The sequence below is a fragment of the Oncorhynchus mykiss genome, chromosome 1 (genome assembly GCF_057628025.1).
Source record: "Oncorhynchus mykiss isolate SJ-2025 chromosome 1, ASM5762802v1, whole genome shotgun sequence".
Taxonomy (NCBI): domain Eukaryota; kingdom Metazoa; phylum Chordata; class Actinopteri; order Salmoniformes; family Salmonidae; genus Oncorhynchus; species Oncorhynchus mykiss.
The window spans coordinates 24,260,781-24,283,473 of NC_143022.1; the positions used below are offsets into that span (position 1 = coordinate 24,260,781).

Genomic DNA, 22,693 nt, shown 5'->3' on the forward strand with positions numbered 1-22,693 from the left:
AATTCTAAAGAATCCTGAAACCTGTAGGAAATGTTATGCTGAAGTACTGTTACTCCCACAGAAGAATGTCAAACCATTTGAAAAACGTTACTAGAACATTACCAAAATTGAAATCATATTTACTGGATGACTGTTTTTTTTTTTTTTTTGCTCTGGTTCCTGACACCTAGTCTGACAGTAAAAAAGGTTTGTGGCGTGGCAGTGAGTTATGTCTGTTTAGTTACTGAGGCAGCATTGCTTTAAACATTGTTCATTCGTACTGAGGGTTTGTATCCTAGATATGTTGTGAATGGAACAGGCCCATTGTTTTCCTCGATCGCTCAGGTTGAATAGTTTGGCACATTAGGGTCGTGTTTATTTTGATTGTTGCCATATCTCTTGCAAGCTGCCACAATTCACTGCACAGGTACAGTGAAACAACTGCATATGCGTTGCTTTGACTTATCTTACATAATTATGATGATTGATTACAAAAGTTTTAGTTAAAAGGATAAATGTGTTGCCTGTCTGCATATTGTATATCCCATGCAATTTTGATCTATTTCCATTCCACTATTTGTGTTGTGAGGAAGGCACAGGAATTGCAAGCATGTTGAGTTTTGGAATCTCGCCAAAGATAGATTAAAAACACACACACACACACACACACACACACACACACACACACACACACACACACACACACACACACACACACACACACACACACACACACACACTCTCTCTCTCTCTCTCTGTAACAGAGTGTGCTTAACCTGGTGCCCACAAGCTGATCTTGATGACAAGGGAGTGTGCTGGGTGATTTACTCCCCCTACATTCTAGAGTTCACTTATCCGTGTCACTGTTTGACATTTGGGCTGTGGTTCAATGGTAGAGTTAACGCACAAGGGCATTTTTAACACAGCCAGGTGTGTTGTTCCAGTCATAGCTCAATGGGTGGGCTGCCCCTGACACACACACACACACACACACACACACACACACACACACACACGTAAGAGGAAGGGGAACTGACTGAGGCCCCATTTTACATGTGTCCTTTATTCCCCTTCAGGGTTTAGAAACAGCACAAGCCATGCTTGTGGAATGGAACCCTAAGAGAGATGGGTAACTAATCCTGCAGTGGTAAACTGGATGTGCATCCTTGATACAGTATGCATCCTTGATACAGTATGTCTTGTGCAATAACATTTCATGCTGTTACGTACGCCACTTGGATGAGGGAACGCAACACCCTGACACATCTCAACTCCCTGTGAAGTGAAAAAGTATGTGATCGTAGGTGCGGGGAAGGACGACAGAGGCAGATTAAATACTGTTTACAGGGAATTTATTATTCCTTAACACAGAAATGTGGGAAAAAGGGTCTGGACAGAACCAAAGCAAAGAAAGTACAAATTAAAACCTTTAGCACCACCTGGCGCGCTAACCAAAATACAGGGGGTGGTCCGCCCAGGTCTTACCTAGTGTGCATAGACAGATTAATAAACTCAGCAAAAAAAGAAAAATGTCCTCTCACTGTCAACAGCGTTTATTTTCAACAAACTTAACATGTGTAAATATTTATATGAACATAACAAGATTCAGCAACTGAGACAAACTGAACAAGTTCTACAGACGTGACAGAAATTGAATAATGTGTCACTGAACAAAGGGGGGGTCAAAATCAAAAGTAACAGTCAGTATCTGGTGTGGCCACCAGCTGCATTAAGTACTGCAGTGCATCTCCTTCTCATGAACTGCCCCAGATTTGTCAGTTCTTGCTGTGAGTTGTTACCCCACTCTTCCACCAATGCACCTGCAAGTTCCCAGATATTTCTGGGGGGAATGGCCCTAGCCCTCACCCTCCGATCCAACAGGTTCCAGATGTGCTCAATTGGATTGAGATCCGGGCTCTTCACTGGGCACGGCAGATCACTGACATTCCTGTTTTGCAGAAAATCACGCACAGAACGAGCAGTATGGCTGGTGGCATTGTCATGCTGGGGGTCATATCAGGATGATGTCTTCCCTGTAATGCACAGCATTGAGATTGCCTGCAATGACAACATGCTCAGTCCGATGACGCTGTGACACACCGCCCCAGACCATGACGGACCCTCCACCTCCAAATCAATCCCGCTCCAGAGTACAGGCCTCGGTGTAACGCTAATTTCTTCGACGATAAACGCAAATCCAATCTTCACCCCTTGTGAGACAAAACCACGACTCATCAGTGAAGAGCACTTTTTGCCAGTCCTGTCTGGTACAGCGATGGTGGGTTTCTGCCCATAGGCAACGTTGTTTCCGGTGATGTCTGGTGAGGTCCTGCCTTACAACAGGCCTACAAGCCCTCAGTCCAGCCTCTCTCAGCCTATTGCGGACAGTCTGAGCACTGATGGAGGAATTGTGCGTTCCTGGTGTAACTCGGGCAGTTGTTGTTGCCATCCTGTACCTGTCCCGCAGGTGTGATGTTCGGATGTACCGATCCTGTGCAGGTGTTGTTACACGTGGTCTGCCACTGTGAGGACGATCAGCTGTCCGTCCTGTCATCCTGTAGCGCTGTCTTAGACGTCTCACAGTACGGACATTGACTCATGCCTTCTTGCAGCATGCCTAAGGCACGTTCACGCAGATGAGCAGGGACCTGGGCATCTTTCTTTTGGTGTTTTTCAGAGTCAGTAGAAAGGCCTCTTTAGTGTCCTAAGTTTTCATAACTATGACCTTAATTGCCTACCTTCTGCAAGCTGTTAGTGACTTAACGACCGTTTCACAGGTGCATGTTAATTAATTGTTTATGGTCCATTGAACAAGCATGGGAAACAGCTTTTAAACCTTTTCGAATGAAGATCTGTGAAGTTATTTGGATTTTTATGAATTATCTTTGAAAGGCAGGGTCCTGAAAAAGGGACTTTTCTTTTTTAGCTGAGTTTACTATGGGTTATATATGCCCGCAGGCCTCTTGCCTAAACCCCCCTGGGAACAAATGAAACAGAATAATTTATCAATAATTTACATGAACACTTTCAATTAACCAAAAACACAAAGTCCTATTGGCGTACACATACCTCTGAAGGAGTGGCTACAAAATAATATCAACAAAACTTTCCCTGACCATCAACCACCTGACATAAAAATAAGCTCTCCTCCCTGAGGGAGGAACACTGGGTTTTATCAAGCTGGAGAAGGAGTTGGTAATTGAAGAGACAGCTGTTTCCCCTGACAAGAGGGAGGGATCAGATTTCCAATCAGCAATGGGGCCGACCAATCAGCTGCTTTAGGATTCCAGAAAGCCATTTCCTGAAATACACAGACATACATGCATATAATTGTTTTATGTCACAGACATTATTATTTTTGTGTCAGTGCAAGCATGGACCCCAGCATAGATCTGAATTTCACATTGTTAGCTTACATGCTACTTAGATATGTGATTCTAATTCATTGAGGGGTTCAGTTTAATTAGTATGCATGCCATTGCCTCTCCCAACTTCTGTCTCCACAATAAACTCTGCAACCACCTATGCGCTTGCAAGATTTTTAGCTTACTGATATCTAGCCTAGTAGTTTCAATGTAAATCTTCCCAATTACAGTTGATTCCTTATTTAATGAGGTGTGTAGGAAAGTTCGTAGTTTCTATAAAAAGCAGTTGCTCTTCAATGAGGCAATGGCATGCAGACTGTTAACTAAAGGAACAGATACATACTCTAAAGTATATACAGTATGGTGTCAGCTATTATGCCTTCTTGGCAATATTTACAGTAACATATGGGCTGCCGAGTGGTGCAGCGGTCTAAGGTACTGGATCTCAGTGCACGTCTTTGCTAGGTAAAGCTCCGCCTTATCTCAGCTGACTGGTCACCATAACAACATCCCCCCCCCCCCCGTAGCACGCCTTCCAGCAGGTATATCTCATTGGTCATCCCCAAAGCCAACACCTCATTTGGCCGCCTTTCCTTCCAGTTCTCTGCTGCCAATGACTGGAACAAATTGCAAAAAAGTTGGAGATTTATTTTTCCATCACTAACTTTAAACATCAGCTATCTGATGCTATCTGATGCTATCGCTGCACCTGTACACAGACAATCTGTAAATAGCCCATCCAATCGAACTACCTCATCCCCATATTGTTTTTATTTCCTTTTTGCTCTTTTGCACACCAGTATATCTACTTTCACACTCATCAACTGCACATCTATCACACCAGTGATCCTCAACACTGGGGCCCCACAAGGTTGCGTTCTGAGCCCTCTCCTGTACTCCCTGTTCACCCACGACTGCGTGGCCACGCACGCCTCCAACTCAATCATCAAGTTTGCGGACGACACAACAGTGGTAGGCTTGATTACCAACAACGATGAGACGGCCTACAGGGAGGAGGTGAGGGCCCTCGGAGTGTGGTGTCAGGAAAACAACCTCACACTCAACGTCAACAAAACTAAGGAGATGATTGTGGACTTCAGGAAACAGCAGAGGGAACACCCCCCTATCCACATCGATGGAACAGTAGTGGAGAGGGTAGCAAGTTTTAAGTTCCTCGGCATACACATCACAGACAAACTGAATTGGTCCACTCACACAGACAGCATCGTGAAGAAGGCGCAGCAGCGCCTCTTCAACCTCAGGAGGCTGAAGAAATTCGGCTTGTCACCAAAAGCACTCACAAACTTCTACAGATGCACAATCGAGAGCATCCTGGCGGGCTGTATCACCGCCTGGTATGGCAACTGCACCGCCCTCAACCGTAAGGCTCTCCAGAGGGTAGTGAGGTCTGCACAACGCATCACCGGGGGCAAACTACCTGCCCTCCAGGACACCTACACCACCCGATGTCACAGGAAGGCCATAAAGATCATCAAGGACATCAACCACCCGAGCCACTGCCTGTTCACCCCGCTATCATCCAGAAGGCGAGGTCAGTACAGGTGCATCAAAGCTGGGACCGAGAGACTGAAAAACAGCTTCTATCTCAAGGCCATCAGACTGTTAAACAGCCACCACTAACACTGAGTGGCTGCTGCCAACACACTGACACTGACTCAACTCCAGCCACTTTAATAATGGGAATTGATGGGAAATGATGTAAATATATCACTAGCCACTTTAAACAATGCTACCTTATATAAATGTTACTTACCCTACATTATTCATCTCATATGCATACGTATATACTGTACTCTATATCATCGACGGTATCCTTATGTAATACATGTATCACTAGCCACTTTATACTATACTATGCCACTTTGTTTACATACTCATCTCATTTGTACATACTGTACCCGATACCATCTACTGTATCTTGCCTATGCTGCTCTGTACCATCACTCATTCATATATCCTTATGTACATATTCTTTATCCCCTTACACTGTGTACAAGACAGTAGATTTGGAATTGTTAGTTAGATTACTTGTTATTACTGCATTGTCGGAACTAGAAGCACAAGCATTTCGCTACACTCGCATTAACATCTGCTAACCATGTGTATGTGACAAATAAAATTTGATTTGATTTTGATTTGATTTTGTTAATTTGCAGAAATTGTGATTACTTCGCTACTATGGCCAATTTATTGCCTTACCTCCTCACGCCATTTGCACACACTGTATATAGACTTTTTTCTATTGTGTTATTGACTGTATGTCTGTTTACTCCATGTGTAACTCTGTGTTGTTGTTTGTGTCACACTGCTTTGCTTTATCTTGGCCAGGTCGCAGTTCTATGTTTGGCCTGATATGGTTCTCAATCAGAGGCAGGTGTTAGTCATTGTCTCTGATTGGGAACCATATTTAGGTAGCCTGTTTTGTGTTGAGATTTGTGGGTGGTTATTTCCGTGTCTGTGTTTGTTTCACTACACAGGACTGTTTTCGGTTTTCACATTTATTGTTTTGTATATTTGTAGTGTTTTCTCGGTATTCGTCTTTATTAAAGATGATTAACCCTAACCACGCTGCGTTTTGGTCCGCCTCTCCTTCCCAGGAAGAAAGCCGTTACACAAATAAATATGATCATACCTAATGACAGGACAATATTGCAACTATTTCATATAACTGACAACAGGGAATTTACTCCTAAACATCCACATCCTCTGTGACCAGGAGAAAGTGGTTTTGTTTAAATTCTATGAAATTATTTAGTATTTTTTCATGTTGAGAGCTCTAAATCCAGCGGAGAATATCACAGCGTGATGAAACCACAACGGTTGAATTCGCTAGACTGGTTGTGCTGTCATTCAGAGAAAGAGAAAATCGATTATTTGTCTGGTTAGGCCAGAAAATGTGACACGTCACTCCTTATGCAAATGTGGGGTCTGAAACCTGACATTTCAAGTCAGCTCCGCTGAGACAGTGGAAGCGGAGAGCAGACAGATGGGGCTTTCTAGCACTATAAGACACAGGACCCTACGGTGTTCAGAGAGATTTGTACACCAAAATGTCTGTCTGAACCTGGCCAGAACCACTCAAATTCTCCCATATACATTTGAAGTCAGAAGTTTACATACACCTTAGCCAAATGCATTTAAACTCATTTTTTCCCAATTCCTGGCATTTAATCCAAGTAAAGAATTTCCTGTTTTAGGTCAGTTAGGGTCACCACTTTATTTTAAGAATGTGACATGTCAGAATAATAGTAGTAGAGATAATTATTTATTTAAGCTTTTATTTCTTTCATCACATTCCCAGTGGGTCAGACATTTACATACACTCAATTGGTATTTGGTAGCATTGCCTTTAAATTGTTTAACTTGGGTCAAATGTTTTGGCTAGCCTTCCACAAGCTTCCCACAATAAGTTAGGTGAATTTTGACCCATTCCTCCTTACAGAGCTGCTGTAAGTCAGGTGTGTAAGGCCTCCTTGCTCGCACATGCTTTTTCAGTAATGCCCACAATTTTTTTCTTCTATAGGATTGAGGTCAGGGCTTTGTGATGGCCACTCCAATACCTTGACTTTGTTGTCCTTAAGCCATTTTTCCACAACTTTGGAAGCATGCTTGGGGTCATTGTCCTTTTGGAAGACCATTTACGACCAAGCCTTAACTTCCTGACTGATGTCTTGAGATGTTGCTTCAATATATCAACATTTTTTCCTCCCTATTTTGTGAAGAGCACCAGTCCCTCCTGCAGCAAAGGACCCCCACAACATGATGCTGCCACCCCTGTGCTTCACGGTTGTGATGGTGTTCTTCGGCTTGCAAGCTTCCCCCTTTTTCCTCCAAATATAACAATGGTCATTAGGGCCAATAAGTTATATTTTTGTTTCATCAGACCAGAGGACATTTCTCCAAAAAGTATGATCTTTGTCCCCATGTGCAGCTGCAAACTGTAGTCTGTTTTTTTTTAGGTGGTTTTGGAGCAGTGGCTTCTTTCTTGCTGAGCCGCATTTCAGGTTATGTCAATATAGTACTCGTTTTACTGTAGATTTTGATAGTTTTGTACCTGTTTCCCACAGCATCTTCACAAGGTCATTTGCTGTTTTTCTGGGATTGATTTGCACATTTCGCACCAAAGTACGTTCATCTCTTGGAGACAGAACGTGTCTCCTTCCTGAGCTTTTTGACAGCTGTGTGGTCCCATGGTGTTTATACTTGCGTACTATTGTTTGAACAGATGAAGGTGGTACCTTCAGGCATTTGGAAATTGCTCCCAAGGATGAACCAGACTTGTGGATGTCCACAATTTATTTTCTGAGGTCTTGGCTGATTTCTTTTGAATTTCCTATGATGTCAAGCAAAGAGGCACTGAGTTTAAAGGTAGGCCTTGAAATACATCTACAGGTACACCTCCAATTGACTCAAACAATGCCATTTAGGCTATCAGAAGCTTCTAAAGCCGTGACATTATCTTCTGGAATTTTCCAAGCTGTTTAAAGGCACAGTAAACATAGTGTATGTAAACATCTGACCCACTGGAATTGTGATACAGTGAATTATAAGTGAAATAATCTGCCTGTAAACAATAGTTGGAAAAATTACTTGTGTCATGCATAAACTAGATGTCCTAACCAACTTGCCAGAACTATAGTTTGTTAACAAGAAATTTGTGGAGTGGTTGAAAAACGACTTTTAATGACTCCAATCTTAGTGTACAGTTGAAGTCAGAAGTTTACATACACTTAGGTTAAAGTCATTAAAACTAGTTTTTCAACCACTCCACAAATTTCTTGTTAACAAACTATAGTTTTGGCAAGTCGGTTAGGACATCTGCTTTGTGCAGTCCTTTTTCACCTTTGTTTTGTGACAGATACTAGGTTTAAATCTGACCTAAATATACAGTGCCTTGCGAAAGTATTCGGCCCCCTTGAACTTTGCGACCTTTTGCCACATTTCAGGCTTCAAACATAAAGATATAAAACTGTATTTTTTTGTGAAGAATCAACAACAAGTGGGACACAATCATGAAGTGGAACGACATTTATTGGATATTTCAAACTTTTTTAACAAATCAAAAACTGAAAAATTGGGCGTGCAAAATTATTCAGCCCCCTTAAGTTAATACTTTGTAGCGCCACCTTTTGCTGCGATTACAGCTGTATGTCGCTTGGGGTATGTCTCTATCAGTTTTGCATATCGAGAGACTGACATTTTTTCCCATTCCTCCTTGCAAAACAGCTCGAGCTCAGTGAGGTTGGATGGAGAGCATTTGTGAACAGCAGTTTTCAGTTCTTTCCACAGATTCTCGATTGGATTCAGGTCTGGACTTTGACTTGGCCATTCTAACACCTGGATATGTTTATTTTTGAACCATTCCATTGTAGATTTTGCTTTATGTTTTGGATCATTGTCTTGTTGGAAGACAAATCGCCGTCCCAGTCTCAGGTCTTTTGCAGACTCCATCAGCTTTTCTTCCAGAATGGTCCTGTATTTGGCTCCATCCATCTTCCCATCAATTTTAACCATCTTCCCTGTCCCTGCTGAAGAAAAGCAGGCCCAAACCATGATGCTGCCACCACCATGTTTGACAGTGGGGATGGTGTGTTCAGCTGTGTTGCTTTTACGCCAAACATAACGTTTTGCATTGTTGCCAAAAAGTTCAATTTTGGTTTCATCTGACCAGAGCATCTTCTTCCACATGTTTGGTGTGTCTCCCAGGTGGCTTGTGGCAAACTTTAAACTACACTTTTTATGGATATCTTTAAGAAATGGCTTTCTTCTTGCTACTCTTCCATAAAGGACAGATTTGTGCAATATATGACTGATTGTTGTCCTATGGACAGAGTCCCACCTCAGCTGTAGATCTCTGCAGTTCATCCAGAGTGATCATGGGCCTCTTGGCTGCATCTCTGATCAGTCTTCTCCTTGTATGAGCTGAACGTTTAGAGGGACGGCCAGGTCTTGGTAGATTTGCAGTGGTCTGATACTCCTTCCATTTCAATATTATCGCTTGCACAGTGCTCCTTGGGATGTTTAAAGCTTGGGAAATATTTTTGTATCCAAATCCGGCTTTAAACTTCTTCACAACAGTATCTCGGACCTGCCTGGTGTGTTCCTTGTTCTTCATGATGCTCTCTGCGCTTTTAACGGACCTCTGAGACTATCATAGTGCAGGTGCATTTATACGGAGACTTGATTACACACAGGTGGATTGTATTTATCATCATTAGTCATTTAGGTCAACATTGGATCATTCAGAGATCCTCACTGAACTTCTGGAGAGAGTTTGCTGCACTGAAAGTAAAGGGGCTGAATAATTTTGCACGCCCAATTTTTCAGTTTTTGATTTGAAAAAAAAGTTTGAAATATCAAATAAATGTCGTTCCACTTCATGATTGTGTCCCACTTGTTGTTGATTCATCACAAAAAAATGCAGTTTTATATCTTTATGTTTGAAGCCTGAAATGTGGCAAAAGGTCGCAAAGTTCAAGGGGGCCGAATACTTTCGCAAGGCACTGTAACTGCTGGAGCCAAATCAGGAATTTACTATCTGTTCACCTTGTCATCAGTTTTGACCTGAGGAACTGGATGTTTAACTAACTAAACGTACATGATATGCTTCAGCGATTTCTGAACCAGTAAGCAGTATTTTGACGTTTACAGCCTCAATCTCCGAGCAAAGCCTTACTCATTCTCAGCCACAGGTTGTAGGCTAGATTTAGGAGTGGACATGCTTTATGATTTGACACCTGTCTCTCTTAGTGTGTTAGGTGCAGGGATAGGAAACATTGATGTGATGTAACCTGTTTTAGTAAAAGTAGAGTGCTTACCAATGATGGTTGAGATGGGGCCTCTGGGTGTAATGACTAGCAAGATGTGTTTCACATCATAAAGTGAGTAGCCCAGGAGATGGTGTAACTTTTCAGATGACGAGACAACCTGATCACCTGTGTTATTTTCCAGGGCGTTTTATTGGGTGCTCCTGGCCATGGAGAGCAATGAGAGCAGAGGCACTGTCTGGATGCTAGTATCACTACAACTAGGCCTATAGCTTTTACATGGCTCAGAAATGATGTGAAATATTTGGATTCTCACTTCTCATACTGCCATTAATGTTTTGTTGCCTGCATATACTTGATGACTGTATTCAATGCCCTTTTTGGTGTTGGGGGGGGGGGGGGGGGGGGGGGGGGTGAGATGATTTTCACTGCACACATTTCACAGGCCAAACTAATTGGAAAACATTGTTGATGTTTAATAACATGTGAGGTGTCTGTCTACATATAAAATACAATTTTGTTAAAATGATTGGGTCAGCCATTTGGTGCATGATCACATATGGGCAAATAATAGTTTAATATCAATCCCCTCCCTCACTATAATTATATGTTACAACATACGCACCCCTCGGGTTCATCGTAGGTTCATACAAGTTTCCTTGACTTGAGAAAAAGTGCAGCTGGCCTCTTTTTTTCTTTAATGTGAGGAAGAGCGTGTACCCTGGTCCATGCTCTAAAGGCTGCTTACAGTGTAATAAAGTTATCAGATCCTAGCAGCTGGCTGCTCTCCTCTCTGGTTCCTCCTCGGCACAGCCAGTTTCATCTCCCTGCCAGTGGGCTGCTGTCCTGTCTTGTGTCATCAACAGGGGTGACAGGGAGAGAAATACATGGCTGACTTCTCAACCTCACTGGCGTCTCCATTTTGATGCCACCAACACGTACAGTACAGGAAGCCTATACATCAACCACATAAGCTATACGCTTAAAAAATACCTGCTCTCACACAGGCATATAGCACCCATTCTCTATCCCCCTCAGATCCACACACGTTAGATCCTCAGATCGATTAAGTTATTTCTGATTTATTGCTGCATTTGCAAGTCAATGGCTGCCGAGGTTACATCCATGCACCTACCTTCCATTGAAGAAATGAATATTAGCTCTTTATTTCATCTGATTAGCGGTTGCATGTCACGCACATGTTTAGAAACGGCTTACAGCAAGATAATATTTCACAACAGCTGATGTGGTTTTTGAATATGTTAAAATATGATGGTCTATATGTATATAGGCCTAGCTATACACTGAGTGTACAAAACAGAGACACTGTTGGGAGTGAAAATCCCAGCAGAGCTGCAATTCTTAACACACTCAAACCAGTGCGAATGGCACCTACTACCATACTCCATTCAAAATAACTAAAGTCTTGTCCATTCACCCTCTGAATGGCACACATACACAATTGTTATGTCTTTACTATCATTAAATGAAGACTTTTAGTTTTTATCAAAGATTCTCTGTAATTAGTGTTACGCGATTAAATTGATTAATCATGTAACTGTAATTAACTAGGAAGTCGGGGCACCAAGGAAAATATTCAGATTACAAAGTTATAATTTTCCTAATATAACTTTTCAGATATTTTATTTCTGATCAATTAGTCTTCTGATTAATGAATTATTTATTTTACTATGAGTCATCGATACATCTTAAAATCATTTATTTACTAACTAAGTAATTCACAGAAATGCATAAACAAACAGTAGATAGTTACACGGAAATGATAACGGAGTTTCCTTAGTGGGATAAACCGGCATCGCGGCTTGGTGTACAAAAGGGAAGTGGGGGTCGACTGAGATAAGACAACACACAGTTGATAATTATAACAATTGACATGCTTATCCTTTGCACATGAACTCTCACTCATTCGGGAACAATTGCAATCAATATGTATATTTACGCTCAGTGTGTCGTCTGGGGGTCTCTGTTGAAAAGTTTGTTTCTGTTGGAGAGTGTCCGTCCTCTCTCTCTCTCTCTCTCTCTCTCTCTCTCTCTCTCTCTCTCTCTCTCTCTCTCTCTCTCTCTCTCTCTCTCTCTCTTCTCTCTCTCTCTCTCTCTCTCTCTCTCTCTCTCTCTCTCTCTCTCTCTCTCTCTCTCTCTCTCTCTCTCTCTCTCTCTCTCTCTCTCTCTCTCTCTCTCTCTCTCTCTCTCTCTCTCTCTCTCTCTCTCTCTCTCTCTCTCTCTCTCTCTCTCTCTCTCTCTCTATCGTGGTTCGAATGGATAGTTCCGAGTGACATTCATTCATGTCGTTACAGAATAGATGTTTCGGCGGTTTTCGGTCTTCCCGTTCAATAATACCGAATTCCTAGCTGCAGACTAGTAATTAATATCAAAGACTTGTTCTTATTCTGTCGGTATCGATAGTCTAAGAGTTTAACCACGTGGGGTGGTTAAAAGATTCAGCAGTCTGGTCTCAAAACTTTGTCCTCTCGTAATGGAGAAAAACATGGTCTGTTGAGAAATTCTCAAAGTGGAGGTTTTATTCGGGAGTTGCAGAAAAGGGCCTGACCCAGGATGCCCGACCCTAACTGGGCTCATGGGCGGTCCTCTGATTTAGTTAAACTCAAAAGGGAATTGGAGTTTCCTTCATTTAACCTTTCTGATCTCCCCATCCCGGATCCGGGTTCGTGAATACAGACTCAAGCTCATTACCATAACGCAACGTTAACTATTCATGAAAATCGCAAATGAAATGAAATAAATATGCTAGCTCTCAAGCTTAGCCTTTTGTTAACAACACTGTCATCTCAGATTTTCAAAATATGCTTCTCAACCATTGCAAAACAAGCATTTGTGTAACAGTATTGATGGCTAACGTAGCATTTAGCATTAGCATTCAGCTGGCAACATTTACACAAAAAAACAGAAAAGCATTCAAAAAAATCATTTACCTTTGAAGAACTTCAGATGTTTTCAATGAGGAGACTCTCAGATAGCAAATGTTCAGTTTTTCCTGAAAGATTATTTGTTTAGGACAAATCGCTCCGTTTTCTGCGTCACGTTTAGCTATGAAAAAACCCCTGTATCCAGGATTGTGTAAATCTATCAGCAAGCTCATTAGCATAACACAACGTTAACTATTTATGAAAATCGCAAATGAAATGAAATAAATATGCCATCTCTCAAGCTTAGCCTTTTGTAAACAACACTGTCATCTCAGATTTTCAAAATATGCTTCTCAACCATAGGAAAACAATAATTTGTGTAAAAGTAGCTAGCTAGAGTTAGCATTTCGCGTTAGCATTTAGCGTTAGCATTAGCGTTAGCATCCAGCACGCAACATTAACAAAAACATAAAAGCCTTCAAATAAAATCATTTACCTTTGAAGAACTTCTGATGTTTTCAATGAGGATACTCTCAGTTAGATAGCAGATGCTCAGTTTTTCCAAAAAGATTCCTTGTGTATTAGAAATAGCTCCGTTTTATACATCACATTTGGCTACCAAAAAAAATCCATAAATTCAGTCCTCAAAACGCAAACTTTTTTCCAAATTAACTCCATAATATCGACTGAAAACATGGCAAACGTTGTTTAGAATCAATCATCAAGGTGTTTTTCACATATCTCTTCATTGATACATCGTTCTTGGACACATGCTTTCTCCCCTGAATCAAATGGTTAAGTAGAAGCAGCTGGCAATTGCGCACCGAATTCGACGCAGGACACCAGGCGGACACTTGGAAAATGTAGTCTCTTATGGTCAATCTTCCAATGATATGCCTACAAATACGTCACAATGCTGCTAAGACCTTGGGCGAACGACAGAAAGTGTAGGCTCATTCGTTGCGCAATCACAGCCATATAAGGAGAGAATGGAGAACAGAGCTTCAGAAATTCTGCTAATTCCTGGGTGATGCATCATCTTGGCTTCGCCTGTAGAATGAGTTCTGGGGCACTTACAGACAAAATCTTTGCAGATTCTGAAACTTCAGAGTGTTTTCTTTCGAAAACTGTCAAGAATATGCATAGTCGAGCATCTTTTCGTGACAAAATATCGCGCTTAAAACGGGAACGTTTTTTATCCAAAAATGAAATAGCGCCCCTAGAGCTCTAATTAACCTCTTATGGCTACATCCCTTGTTCTCAATTTCCGCCTGAAGACATACCCTAATCTAACTGCCTGTAGCTCAACCCCAGAGGCAAGGATATGCATATTCTTGGTATCATTTGAATGGAAACATTCTGAAGGTTGTGGAAATGTTAATTGAATGTAGGAGAATATAACACAGTAGATCTGGTGGAAGAAAAGAGAAAGAAAGAGCATACGTTTTCTGTTTTTTATTGTTGTAGTATCATCTTTCACATGTACTAGAATAGCCACACAGTCAGATAGGATGCTGGAGATAATTTTGATGGAATACACAAGAGGGCAACTGTAGGTGTGCAAAGTTTCAGACTGATAACTTCAGGAATGGGTGAGCTACATGACATTTAGCATGAAGTCACCCAGGTGTCCCACACAAGTTGCCCAAATGTACCCAAGTGGCCGAATTGGTGAAATGACCTATAACTATATACAACAGTGCAAATAACTATATACCACATATCAAAAAGCAATTCTAACACGCAACATTTTTTTAATACATTTAAAAAAAAAATATTAGATACATTTTTTTTTTTTTAAACAGTAGACCAGTAGAACAGTGAGTCCTCTATACAATATTTTGCTGCCTGTGCCATGTCCCATAGCAGTCTCTTTCTGATGTAAAGCAGAGGCAAACTGAACAAGTGATGCAGGTGCGACACAGAACACAACGACGCCTCCATGCTGTGCCCTTTTGGCCCTGAGGCACAGTCATGCCTGCAGTAATGAACTGTGGCATATGAACACCACTGGAGGCAGGAGTAGACCGGGCAGCTTGCCACCGGGGGCTCCTAGTCAGAGTCACTATCACTGTGAAAGAAAACATAAAAAAATATTTGTATTTTATGAGCCTTTTATCATCACATAAAATAAACAGATATGTATTGTATAGAGCAGAGGGAACAGTCACTAAGGTGAAGTGCTGTTCCATTCAACTCCGGTTATTGTTGTGGGCCTGCCCTCCCCCGAACAGCACCCAATGGCTATTTCATATGGAAATGGAGAGGAGTAGCAGGCGCAGTGGCGATGTGTGTGTTTGCTGTTCTACTCCATTCCATTTGAATAAAAAAATTGAAAAAAATAAAAAATATATATATATATATATATATATATATTTATACACATACACACACACATACATATATACACCCAAACAAACCAACAAACACACACACACACACACAAACCACACATTTCATTGCAAATTGCAAAATATATATATTACTATTTTTTTGCAAAAAAATAAATAAATATATATATATTTATATTTTATAAAACAGCATTAGCATTTACCCGTCCAGATGTACGTCCTGTCCTTGCAGAAACAGCTCCTCAGCTCCTGTTTGAATCATAACACTCAAAGATTCCTCAAACAAAAAATCTGTCTCACTTTCCCGATCAACATCTTCTGTACTTAAACTTGGACTTCGCCGTGATGTCTTCAATGAAATCATTGAAAATACAACTTTCTAAAATACTGCTGTGCGTAACAAGCGTCACAGCAACTCCTCTGATAGTCAAGGCGAGAATGGAGTTTGTTACGCATGCGATTACAAACAAGGAATGGTGGTCCAACCCAAAACCGTTACATACTGGCGTTTACCTCAGCTCATTGGCTATCTACCCAGCTAGATTTCAAGAAGATCAGTGGTGATTGGGCAGAAATACAGTCAATCAATGAAGCTTCGCTAAAATGATTGGTATGCATTGAAGTCATTGCTCGTTGTCTTCAAATCAGTTCACTTCGGTCAATGCTCCCTGCAAAAAAACAATGAGGTTTGGCTGTGTTGCAGACATCCAGAGGCATGCACTGAAACCAACCATGACTAGATAAACGATTGTTTCCGGTGTATAGTTACGTCGAATGCTCCGTAAAACATTTATAGAGATGGAATTCACGGCACAAACGGTTTACAAAATGTTTCGATTTAGGCTATAAAAATGGATTTTATCAAAGAAAACGGCACTTCATTTGATCACTGGGACCCTCAGGAAGAGAAATAAGAACAAGATATCAGAATGTACGTCATAATTTTACCTTCAGATGTGAATGTGTAAAAACTGTCATGGCGGAAAATGTTTTTGTTGTTCATTGCTCTTCTCAAACAAAAGCATGTTATTTATTCTCTAATAGCTATTTTAAATCGGAAAACATAGTTTGATTACCAAGATTCTAATCTTTTGAAGGATGTAAGACACTTGCATTTTCAAGAATGTTAATGTTACAACGTTGTATTTTTAGTTGTCACTCTGAAATTTCCCCTGATGTTGATCGCTGTACGGGGATCACAGCCATAAGAGGTTAAAGGACCTTAAAAAGTATTAAAAAGCACTACTTCTGTGCATGTTGCTCTTCTCATGCTATTCTACCCTTTGGTGAACATGTTTCCAATCTGTCATTCCACTCATAAAAATACTGCTGTCAGTAGGCTTCTCAAATGCCATACAAATTGAACACATGGCTTTCTTTGTAAAACAGAAAACCCTCTGTACCACAGTTCTTATTTTTTGTTCCAGCATAGGATGGAAACCAATTTTTTGTTTGCTTTTAGGTCATCTGACTTGGGTCTCTTGAAATAATCCAAAGTTGGTCTGGTATCCTGGCTTTCCCTGACTCCTCACTTCTACTGAAACTGGACTGGGCCTGTCATCAACATCAATGCTCACTTCCACTGAAACTGGACTGGGCCTGTCATTAACATCAATGCTCACTTCCACTGAAACTGGACTGGGCCTGTCATCAACATCAATGCTGACTTCCACTGAAACTGGACTGGGCCTGTCATCAACATCAATGCTCACTTCCACTGAAACTGGACTGGACCTGTCATCAACATCAATGCTCACTTCCACTGAAACTGGACTGGACCTATCATCAAACTGGATATGAATAAAATAATATATAAATTGACTAATAAAGGCCCAATTGTGAAAAACTAAAAAAAACACAGCAGCATCCCCACTATTTAATATCAAGTGAATGAATGAATGACGACGCAACACGTTTTTTTGTGTGGCTTTACTCGCCGTTCACACCGGACTGTTAGCATAATGTTGAGTTTCAATGTGTTGTCTAGTAAGAGGTGAAGTGGTAGGAACCGTGTCGATGAGGATCATAACTACAGTAGCAAATCACTGTAGCCATATTCCCCCGCACAAAATATGAATTTGAGAGGGAAAGGACTTGATTGGTTTTACAATTGTAGCTCCCTTCAGTAACCACGAGCACAACCGTTCCTTGATTTTAACTGGCGGCTTTATTCTGTAGTTTTAGTCAGAATTATCACCTTCAGTGAGAACTATAAAGTAAATGAAAAATACAGTTAAGCACACTCTTACAACCTTATCTTATGAGTGACTTATTAGCTTGGTATAACTCTGAAGTGCTTACATACATAACAGTTTAACCGGCGTTATAACGGGTTCAGATTAAACACATGAATAAAGGAAAAAATACCTCATTGGCTGCTTATTACAGAAGGGAGGAAATCAAACTTTACACTTATTATTCCTGGCATGAATTCACACTTCATCCTAACATACACTCTTCAACCTTTATGAACTACACCCGATGACATGAAAACTTAGCTAACGCAGCGCAGCATTGCCTTCCCTCCAAAAGTGTGTTGCTACAATAAGGATCCCCGTTACAACAGTATCCGCGCAGCGGACACGTAAACAATTCAAACAAAAGACAACGACAGACTTATAGGTTATAACTGTCAGTTACAACAATATGTATACTATTTGCAACCAATGGCTGTATAGACATGAAATAAAATTAGGTAATTAACGTTTGTATATGTCTAATGCAATTTAGCGTTTAGAACAACAGGGCAAAAGCAATCAGAATCAAATGAAAATGCTTATTTTAGCTAAGTAAAATGTATACGACAGTAAATCACTGATACTCAAGTGATTGCCACTTCCCACAAAATCCCCACAGGATGTCGAAATCTAGGCATTCAGAGCTTTGTTAGGCGTCAGATTTGAGTTTTTCCGCTAGCCGGTTTGAACACCCAGTTACTGTATGTCTTTACCTTAATTCTTTCTTTCTGGTACATTTACACAGCAGTAGCTGACCAATAGTATTTGCTTTGTATTTCACTCAAGTTCTGATATAACATGTTGTATTTGTAACACATTTAGGCACATATCTACCGCTTCGGCTGCACTATCTTTGGCTTCGCTGTCCTCTCCGTCTACTCTTTTGGAACCAGGTTGTGGCATCTTCCTCTTGCCGGTCTAGCACTTCAATGTTAGCGTCAGTGGCAATGGTACTAGTACTACTACTGCTACTGCTGAATAAGTAGGTTTATTTATTTATTTATTTACTTGCATTTGACTTTTGACTCTTTTTGTCTCTTAACTTTTCATCCCCACCCCCCTGTTTTTTTTACTTTACCTTTCCATTTTCTATTGTAGCTAGTTTTCGAGGTGTGTGCGAGACAAAGGGGGTGGGGCAAGGGTCGCATAAACGTTAGTTTGGAATAGACCAATGGGCCAGGGGGAAAGGGGGGTTGACCATGTGTCGCTTTTTTCAACATTTTTATTAGTCTAACAAAATGTATAATGCAGGCGGCCCACCGGCCCAGAGATTGACCAGCCCACCTGAAATTCTCCTGGTGCTCCCAGTGGCCAGTCCACTAATGTTTGTGAGGAATGTCCAGAATATTTTGGTGTGTCATTCATTATGCCAGTGAAGACAGTTGTGCCTAGATCCACATTGGATCTAATATCCCTAGTGAATTGAGGTTGATCATCTGTTGTTGTATGCTTAATTTACAGCATGGTCTCGTTAGATATAACAGAAAACATCCAGGTAATATGTTCATGTTTTTGTGCCTCGGATTGGACACCGATTCTATTGTGTGCATGTGTGTAGGATAGCACAACACCCAACGCTATTCCTATTACTTATTCTGGATATGATGACAAAAAATGACATAGCCTCGTGGGCTTATTCACATTATGATCTGGTAATGAAATGATTTGACAAATACATTTTGTTTTCCATGTTACACCTGCAATTTTAAACAATACATACAAGGGCCTAAATTAGCCTACTTAAATTTAAATGTGGAGCTCAGAAATGCAAGTACTGGAATAGACCGACCTTGAAACTCAATTTGGTGCTTGAAAAGTCCTTGTAATTATTGTAGCCAATTTATACGTTTTCCTGCTCCCTTATTATCCATGATTTCATTTTTTAAAATCCGTTTTGTAAGAGATGTGGCCACTTTCGTTTGTTTACTGCTGCTTCAATTGAAGGGTGTTGCACTACTCTGTTACAGTGAAACCACATGCGGTTATTATGAGGACGACCACATCTAATGTTGGCTTCAAGTTGGTGTGATGCACGCAATGTATGGTCACATTTGTGTTTTTGTATTGTTTCTTTGGTCACATTTGTGTTCATGTATTGTTTATTTGTATTGGGGAGAATGCTTTTACTGAAATGTTAATGATACCGCTATTCATGGCTTTATTTTGTGTATCTGTGTCGCCCACATAGGCTACACAGTTGTATCAAGTTGGTTGGATGTCGTTTGGGTAGTGGAACATTCACACAGGTAAACTGTTGAGCATGAAAAAAATCAAGTAGCTTTCCAGTTCTTGACACAAACTGGTGCGCCTGGTACCTTCTACCATGTCCCGTTCAAAGGCACTTAAATATTTTGTCCTGCCCATTCACCCTCTGAATGGCACACATACACAATCCATGTCTCAATTGTCACAGGGCTTAAAAATGTTATATTTTTATATACTGATTTTGAAGTGGATTTAACAAATTTCACCAATAAGGGATCATAGGTAGCCTAGTGGTTAGAGCTTTGGACTAGTACCTGAAAGGTTGCTAGGTTGAATCCCTGAGCTGACAACGGAAAAAAATATGTCTTTCTGCCCCTGAACAAGGCAGTTAACCTACTGATCCTAGGCCTTCATTGAAAATAAGAATTTGTTCTTAACTGACTTGCCTAGTTAACTAAAGGTTAAAAAAATGCTTTCACCTGGATTCATCTGGTTAATTTATATCATGGAAAGAGCAGATGTTATAAATATTTTGTATACTCCGTATTGGGGATGCACAATATCTCTGTAAGCATATCGGAATTGGACGATATTAGCTAAAAATGTCGGCATCGGCCCAATGTGCAAAACCGACGTGCATATCGGAAGTTTACATACACTTAGGTTGGAGTCATTAAAACTGTTTTTTCAACCACTCCACAAATTTCTTGTTAATAAACTATTTTTGGCAGGTCGGTTAGGACATCAACTTTGTGCATGACACAAGTCATTTTTCCAACTATTGTTTACAGGCAGATTATTTCACTTATAATTCACTGTATCACAATTCCAGTGGGTCGGAAGTTTACACACACTAAGTTGACTGTGCCTTTAAACAGCTTGGAAAATTCCAGAAAATGACGTCATGGCTTTAGCAACCGGCTTCTGGCTGGTGGGTGGGGTGCTCGTGGAGAGGACGGTAAAGTAAATCATACAGATCTCAAAGATTGTCGAATCCCTCAACACACAGATGCAGTCGAATGGCCGGGAGCTCACAGAGTACCTGGAAAAATACAACATCTGATTGGTGCGAGAAAGGGTGGAAGGCCAGGGAAAATATGCAGCGTCCTCCAATGGGGGCGAATGGAGCACGTCTATAGGCGGTGCCAGCGTTCTAGTTTTGTAGCTTTGTGTAAAGGCTTTAGTAAAATGGGAAATTGTGCAAAATGCCATCAATCATCGAGTCAGCACAGACCCTGAAAGTCATGTCAAGGGCCCGAGTTTTATGTATGTCTTGAATGAAGGTTATAAACCAATGTTACAAGGGCCAGATTCTCAAGACCATTCAATTGGTCTTGAATCCTTTTCACCTATAGTTAAACAAAACGTATGCCAACAATTGACTTACTCTGGTTTATTTTCTCTTCAGACATGAACAAGCCTTTCGCCTTTTACTCGAGGCAGTGTTTCATCAAAATCTTACGGGATGATAGTTGTATTAAACAACATGCCTTCTTGGGGACCTTATATTGTCTGTCACATTTATTTGATGTTTATTAATACTCTGTTGTCATATTTCAATGTAAATTATGATCATATTGTAGGCGTTTTGTCTTTGAGAGGTTTGTCTCTGGCATGCCATAGAACAACACATGCAAAAGGAATGACAATCTGATTAGGAAAGCACTGTTCATCACAACACACCGCATCATTTTCATTTGTTTCGGAAAGAAACATTGCTCTGAGCATTGGTTTTAGATGGATAACATAAAAAATGTGTCAGAAATGGCACCCTATTTCCCACATAGTGCACTACTTTTTTCACACCTCCAGTCTGATACAGTACTGGTCTTAAGTGCCCCCAAAGGATCTGAAGTACACTGTCCTGGCCTACATTAACTTTCACCTTGTAGTTGTGGAGAATTATTTTTGTTTGTTTTTGTTCATGGTAGGAATACAAATAATAATTTTAATAATATATTATTCAGTCCATGAAGTTTGCTGGTCACTGTTTTAGGCATTTATGAGCTGGCCTGCCAGCAGTCTTATACTGTGGGGACCATTTCGTGGGTGAAGACAACATGAAACCTACCTGGACAACATCTTCCGATACACTGTTCTCAACAGAGGACCTTCCTACCAGCTGTTATAAACAACAGTGCTATGGCATGCCATACTCTGGAGCAAGTAAGGTATAGAGTACCCAAAAAACAGCACACAAATGGTGTATAGTGGGGGGCAAGACTTGGGGCTATAAATACGTTTTGAATGTTTTTTTTTGTCTTATTTTGTTTCTAGTTTTTCATTGTGACTTTGTATTCGTGCAAGAAGGTGTACATTTGATGTGGTTATTAGGCAGGGTTTCATGTATAAGTACTATGTGACATCTGCGGATGTAAAAAGGGCTTTATAAATAAATGTGATTGATTTAGAGAAGCTTCTGATAGGCTTATTGACATAATTTGAGTCAATAGGTGTACCTGTGGATGTATTTCAAGACCTACCTTCAAACTCAGTGCCTCTTTGCTTAACATGGGAAAATCAAAAGAAATCAGCCAAGACCAAAAAATTGTAGACCTCCACAAGTCTGGATCATCATTGGGAGCAATTTCCAAATGCCTGAAGGTACCACATTCACCTGTATAAACAATAGTACGCAAGTATAAACACCATGGGACCACGCAGACGTCATACCGCTCAGGAAGGAGACACGTTCTGTCTCCTAGAGACGAATGTACTTTGGTGTGAAAAGTGCAAATCAATCCCAGGCCCTTTACCACGATACATGGTTATAGGTTTGGTTGATCACACCTCTAATACGGGCAGCTTAAAATAAAAACCCATTTAATTTTCAATACTTCAATGCAGAGTATGTAGCTCTCTGTCAGGACGGACGTCAGGTCC

At 40.7% G+C, this 22,693-nt stretch overlaps 2 long non-coding RNA genes across 2 annotated transcripts; one reads left to right on the forward strand and one right to left on the reverse strand.

Moving 5' to 3' along the window:
• Positions 1 to 1,314: 1,314 nt before the first annotated feature.
• Positions 1,315 to 14,248, reverse strand: LOC149985442 (uncharacterized). Its single transcript, XR_016489213.1, has 3 exons — positions 13,514 to 14,248; positions 13,084 to 13,145; positions 1,315 to 3,280 (listed from the first exon to the last, which is right to left on the reverse strand). It is a non-coding gene; the product is annotated as an uncharacterized LOC149985442 (long non-coding RNA).
• Positions 14,249 to 16,072: 1,824 nt separating this feature from the next.
• LOC149985443 (uncharacterized) lies at positions 16,073 to 19,748 on the forward strand. Its single transcript, XR_016482437.1, has 2 exons — positions 16,073 to 16,299; positions 16,831 to 19,748. It is a non-coding gene; the product is annotated as an uncharacterized LOC149985443 (long non-coding RNA).
• The last annotated feature ends 2,945 nt before the right edge of the window (positions 19,749 to 22,693 follow it).